This window comes from Serinus canaria, chromosome 2 (assembly GCF_022539315.1).
Source record: "Serinus canaria isolate serCan28SL12 chromosome 2, serCan2020, whole genome shotgun sequence".
NCBI classification, from domain to species: Eukaryota; Metazoa; Chordata; class Aves; order Passeriformes; family Fringillidae; genus Serinus; species Serinus canaria.
In genome coordinates this window covers 121,676,249-121,682,733 of record NC_066315.1, presented here as the reverse complement: position 1 = coordinate 121,682,733, position 6,485 = coordinate 121,676,249, and positions in this window count along the sequence as shown.

The window sequence follows — 6,485 nt, the reverse complement described above, 5'->3', positions numbered from 1 at the left end:
TCAGTTTTGTAAATGCTCTGCATTAGGCTATATTGGAAGGGCTGTGATGGAAAACTAAGCATGTTGGAGTAGCTCTGGAGAGGGTGAAAAGCTGAGTCTTCTCTCTTCTGCCATTTTCTGTATTCATTGCAGTCTTCTTTCTAATTTCTGTGCCAAGGAAATAACCCTAGATAGCATCTCCAGATTGTGCAATTGGCAGGAATACCTCTGATGGAATAACTGTGTCAAGGATAATCCTTGGAAACACATTGCCTTAATGGAAAAAAGTCACATCTTACAGGTTCAGTAGAAGTCTTTGGGTACCTGATTCTCTAACAAGATTGCTTGCTTACTCTCTGTAATTTGTTCTCCTTTGTGGCCTGAAGATACCATAGCCACTAAACAGTCTCTCTGTAATTAATAAAAGTTTCTATGATGTATGTGCAGTATTTATTGATAACTTCCAACTCCAGCCTCTTTTGATGCAATCTGCTACCAAAGATTGTGGATCCCATAGATTGTTCCACCTAATAGTCACATGGTTCAAAATAATGACCATTGCTTCAGGATACTTTTCATAAAGGCTCTAGCATCTCCATGACTGTTACACTACCAATATTGATAGCCTATCCCTGATTTACTCTGTATTAAAAAGGATAAGAATTGGGCAAAACTGGAGGCAGGTGCTGGACACAAGAATCAGAGTTCTAGAGGAATGTGGCTGCAGGGTAAACAGAGGATTTCAGATTGCCTGTTGTATGCAACAACTGTGCACTCACTGCTGTTCATTCCATTTACTGAGGACAAAATGGTCCGATGTGGTGTGTGGTATTTCTTCTCCAAAAGCAATGTTTAAATGGCCAGAGCATGCTGCAGATGCAAGCATGAGATGGGCAATTAGCCAAGTGGCACAGCTTCTATTACATGTGTTGTGGAAAATCAGGTAACAGCTCAGTTGTGTTTGGCTGGTTGTCTCCAGGTTTAAGCAAACTCTGGTCATTGCAGAAGATATAGATGGACCTGCAGCATGTTGTCCCTTGCATCTTTTCACAATCTCTGTGACTGATTGCAGCAACAGCAGTCACCCTGCAACAATTTCAAAGGTGGTAGAGAGGCAAGGTACAAAAAAGTGCAGGTTGCTCATTGCATCATTGCTTAGTGCCACAAAAATCCAACTTCATAAAAATATAAATTGATCCAAGAAAAACTGATGCATTATCCATACTTGTGGAACCAATATAGATATCAGGACATAGAGATTAGAAGTTTGAAGAAAATAGCACTTGAAAGATTTTCACATACACAGCTTTTGCTGCAGAAATGCAAAATGCATTAGTCATTAAGAATAGATACCTGCACATTTCCAGTCACCTACAGCTATTCCTGGAAATAGACAACGGGATCAAAAAAGAAATACCACTCAAGCTGTGAAATACTTTACTGAAATATCTCAAGATTCTAAAGGAAATTTAAAGATTGTAACAATCAAACTCAACTCTTGCTAAATGTAAGAATAAAACAGTTTGGTAATTTTTAAAATTAAACAGTTTGGTAATCCTCCACTAATTAATTTGCAGGCATAAAACTCTCTTAAGATACCTGTGATTGTGGGAAGTTGCTTTTCGCAGTGAAATGGTTAGTTCTTACACCTAAGCTATTACTTTAACTCATACTTTGAAGAGGTTTTTGGGGGACATTCAAGGAAAAGCATGTAACTGATTTTCCATTATTACAGAGAGACACAGCTCACTTTCTCAAGAACTGCTCATGAGCATGATGTTTTAGATCTACTTTTTAAAGTAGAACATGTATTTTTTGGTAAAAATATTGATTTTATTTTAAAATATATTAGAAGTAACTGTTAATATTGTCCTTGCTTTTTTTTTTTTTTTTTGTTGTTCTCCTGTAAGACCTTATGGAATGGATGAAAATTTAAATTCTATTACAGAAGTAAAAGCCCCTTTTTGACATTTTGTAAATAGATGATGATATTCTGTTAGTGACTGCCTTTTCAGTAATGTGGTGGTCTAAATTCTGAATTCTATTATTTTACATCTGCAGCAACTGAAAGTATATTTTTTATAAACAGCAAACTTCACCTCATAAAAATTCATTACATAAGGGCATAAACAAGTACTTTTCCTTGCAGTCATTGGCAGTAAGTGATTCATCAGTTTTCCACAGAAAACCAATTTCATTGCAGATGTTCTGCAGACTCCCTGAATTGTAGAATCATATCATCCAATCCCAGCACAAGGAATGTAGGAATTTTTTTTTAAGGGTGGAAAAAAGGCTGTGCTTAGTCTTTTTAATAGGATTGAATATCATTTGCTGTCTCATCAGTTTTGTGAAATAACCATAAAGTAATCAGCTTGCCATTCTTTCCTTCCCTGTACAGGCTATCAACTTACTCACAATGCTGATTTCATAGCAAGTGCATAAGTGAATAACTTGCAGGAGAGCAAAATCTTCCTTTGAGGTTAAACAAAATGTAACTGGGTTACATAGTTGTCTCTCCTTCTTTTCTTCATTCTTTCTCTTCTCCTTCATTTCTTCTTTCTTGTTTTTTTTCATTCTTTTCTTTCATTCTTTCCTTCTTGTTTAATACTTCTAAATATAGAAATTTCCCATAGTAATCAGCTACTAATTTTCATTGTCCAACAAACTTGCCTTTTTTCTTCCTTAAGGAAAAAAACAACCAAAATAGAGTTCATTTTTCTAAGAACCAGTAATTAACTGGTTAATTCAATTCTGTTTTTTTCACAATGAGCCAGAAATAAAGGATAGACCTAAAAACTCCTTCTTGCTAGTGTTGCAATTTTGTTTAATTCTATTCTGTATAACATATATAATCCACCCTTCTATATTTCCACTGCATTAACTTATGTAGATACAAAATTCAATTCTGATAGCTGAAGGAGGGAAAGGAGACAAAGGAATATATTAAGATGAAAGTGAAAAGGTATAGAGAAAGTTTGAAGCAGAGAAACCGAAAAAAAGTAGCTGGCAAGCAGCAGGAACCAGAAAGAGATTTTTTTTTCCAGGAGGAGGAATTAATTTTATTGATAGCTCCAAGATGGAGTTTAATTTAGCCCATAGAGAAGAAGCTGATAGTAGCAAAATGCACATTTTGGTAAATGTTCTATACAACTTTAAGTCTTTCTGTAAGTCTTCTACTTCCCATTTTGTTCTCTCCATTACTGCTGTTCTTAGCATAGAGAGAACATTCCTCCAAACCTGTGAATCAGTGAACTAAAACCAACCAGATCCAGTCTAGAATCACAGAATCAAAGAATCATTTAATTTGTAAAAGACCTCTAAGATCATCAAATTCAACTGTTGCCCTACCACTGTCCACCACAAACCATGTCCCCAAGTACTACATCTACAGGTATTTTATTACTCGTCCAGGATGATGACTCAACCACTTCCATGGGCAGCCTGTTCCAGTGCTTGACAACCTTTTCCATAAAGAAGTTTTTGCTAATATCCAATCTAAGCCTCTCCTGGTGCAATGCAAGGCCAGTTCCTCATATCCTATCACTTGTTGTTCAGGCAAAGAAACTACCCCCCATCCCACCTTGCCACAGCTTCCTTTCAGGGAGTTGTAGAGATCAGAAAGGTCCCCCCTGAGTTTGCTATCCCTCAGGCTATACAACCCCAGCTTCCTCAGCTGTTCCTCATAAGACTTGGACTCCAGACCCCTCACCAGCCCTGTTGCCTTTCTCTGAACACAGTCCAGCACCTCAATGTCCTATTTTGGAGTGAAGGGCCCAAAACTGAGGCCAGGACTTGAAGTGTGGCTTTACCAGTTCCAAATACAGGGGAATGATCACTGCCTTTGTCCTCCTGACCACACTCTTGCTGCTATAAGCCAGGATGGCATTGGCCTTCTTGGTCAGCCAGGCGCACTGCTGGCTCATGTTCAGCCAGCTGTCACTTGTCACCAAGAGATTGGTGCCTGTCCCCTAACTCTCCCATCAGTGTCATCTTCTCCAGGCTGAACAGACCAAGTCACCTCAGCTGCTCCTCAAGGCCCTTCACCATCTTTTTTGCCCTCCTTTAGACTCTCTGTAGCACCTTACTGTCTTTCTTATATTGCAGCACCCAAAACTACACATAGGGCTCAAGGTGAGGCTGCATCAGCAAGGTAGGACAAGGTCAAACAGGACCTGCCTTTTACAAACACAGACTGGCTCAGCCTGATGCTCTGATTGTCCTGCACATGCCATGTGATGGCACTCAAGATGATCAGCTCCATGATCTTCCCTGGCATTGAGGTCAAGCTGACAGACCTCTAGTTCACCAGGTCCTTTTTCTGTCCCTTCTTGGAAATGTGTCACATTTGCCAATGTCCACTGAACAGGGACCTCCCTGGTTATCCAGAACTGCTGGTAAATTATTGAAGGTGTTTCAATGTGCACTTCCTCAGTGCCTTATCTTGTATCTCTACCCAAAAATTAGTATGTTATTTGATGTTGAAAATGAATGGTGAAAGTCCTAAAAAAGAAACCTTTGTTCGAAGTTTGAGAAAACAGGAAATTACAGATCCAATTGACTTTTGTTGACCAGATCAGATACAGGAGTTCAACATTTAACAGCTACGCTATACTTACATCAGAAAACCAAACCTGTCTGGGTTTTTTGGTACTCTGGTCAGTATACATGGCCCAGTCCCCATCTATCTATGTTAGTAAATTCACTACCCATCATAAGAAGATAGCTTTGAATGCTTGAACCCAACTGAGTGTATTTATAAACAACCACAGAGAGTATAAACAGCCACAGAGAGTTAATTTCTAAGTCATTTCAAGTGCATTTCACATGATAAGTGTTCTCCATGTATTGCAAGAATTCTCAGATTGTTCGGTGTCACTGAGCACAATAGTAGTTAAATAGACAGGATGCATGCTGCCTTCTTCCCACTAACCCCCTTAAAAAAAGACATCATAGAATTAGGGAGTCATAAAAGCAGCATCAGTTTCAACTTTGACATCTCTGGTCTGCAGAAGGATCTCTGAGTGCCCCAGCATGCTCTCTACTTCTTTATTGCTTCTCCAATTCATTTCTTTCCCAGGCAGAATCCATGCATGGTTTCCCTCCTGTGACTGTTAGAATAAGCAAAGGAGCTCAAAGTCCTGGGTGCCCATGTTTTCAGTCTAGAAGCCATGATTTCTTAAAAGCAGGGCCACAGAAATGGTCTCTTCATTCCCATTCAAGTTCTTTCTCTGCAAAGACAATGGGGCAAAGACTAGATTGGTTTTAAGCATGACTTAAGAGCCTGTCTCCTAGGCTCTTCTTTCTAAACTTATATCTAGCTCCAAACAACACAGGACCACACAGGATGTTGGCTGTCTCAACAAACTAAAAATGAATTTGTCATAGAGGATAGTGCACTCAGGCTATCTGTATTTGCCCTATTCATATTACAGAAACAAAAGCTTGAGCCCATACTAAGGCCCTGAGCAAATGCAGGCTCACTCCTTCAAAAATCTACAGAATTCTTCCTGCATGTTTGTATTAAATAATGCTAAGAATATGGATGACTAGCAAATTTAAATTCAAGAACAGGATCAGATACTTAATTTCACAGTTTTGGTTTACATAGAAAGGATGAGCACTGATGTTGTCATTAGTCATGCTTTCTCCTTGTATCCATAAAGATAGAGCTATGGAGTAAGTGCAAACAGCACAAACAGATCTCTTCAGCCCTAAATTCAAGCGTGGTGAAAAATGAGAAATTGCACCCTGATAGCAAGGAAGAATAGGTTTCTTCATATGTAAGTTTATACATATGTAAAGATATATGGTGTTTTATGAACTATGATTTTTAAAATCTACTCTTGTAGAATTACAGACTTCCCTCTTCTGAAAGCAGTGGAGCTGTCCCACAGGGTGCCAGAGATTGTAAGATCAGGCACCTAAGGAGAAGAGTTTACACAATTTTGTAAGAATGAACTGTGACAGAACACAAAAATATGTTCCAGGAGAAAAAAAATCTATAGATATATGGACATAAATAAAAAGAAGAGGAAGTAATTTCAGAGAAAAGCTCAAGGAAGGCTTGAAAAAGGAGAAGGCACTTGGCAACTGGGGACAAGAAAATTTACCTCATGCAGCCACTTGGATTGAGGAGAGCAGCATGCAAAATGAAGAAAAGTTGATTCTTACTGAGGTATTGAAAAAACCTTTTGAATTAAGTTTTTCCTTTAAGATGCCTTGCTGGAGTTTTCTGTTTGAGAAACAATCAGCCTGCTAACTGCAGGCTCCAAGTGAATATGTGGGAAAAGATTTTTCTTTCTATGATATAGGTTACACTAACATGTGGAATGGAAGTTAAATACTGTACTTCATCATTAGTCCAATGAAATTACAGATATCAGCTCCTTTAACAAATTAAAGTAATACCACGTGGAGAAAAGGATTAAACCACATGCAGAATTAGGGTTATCTTCACTCCTTTCTGGCCTTAGACCATAGAAATGAAAAGGACAGGTTGGAGAAAG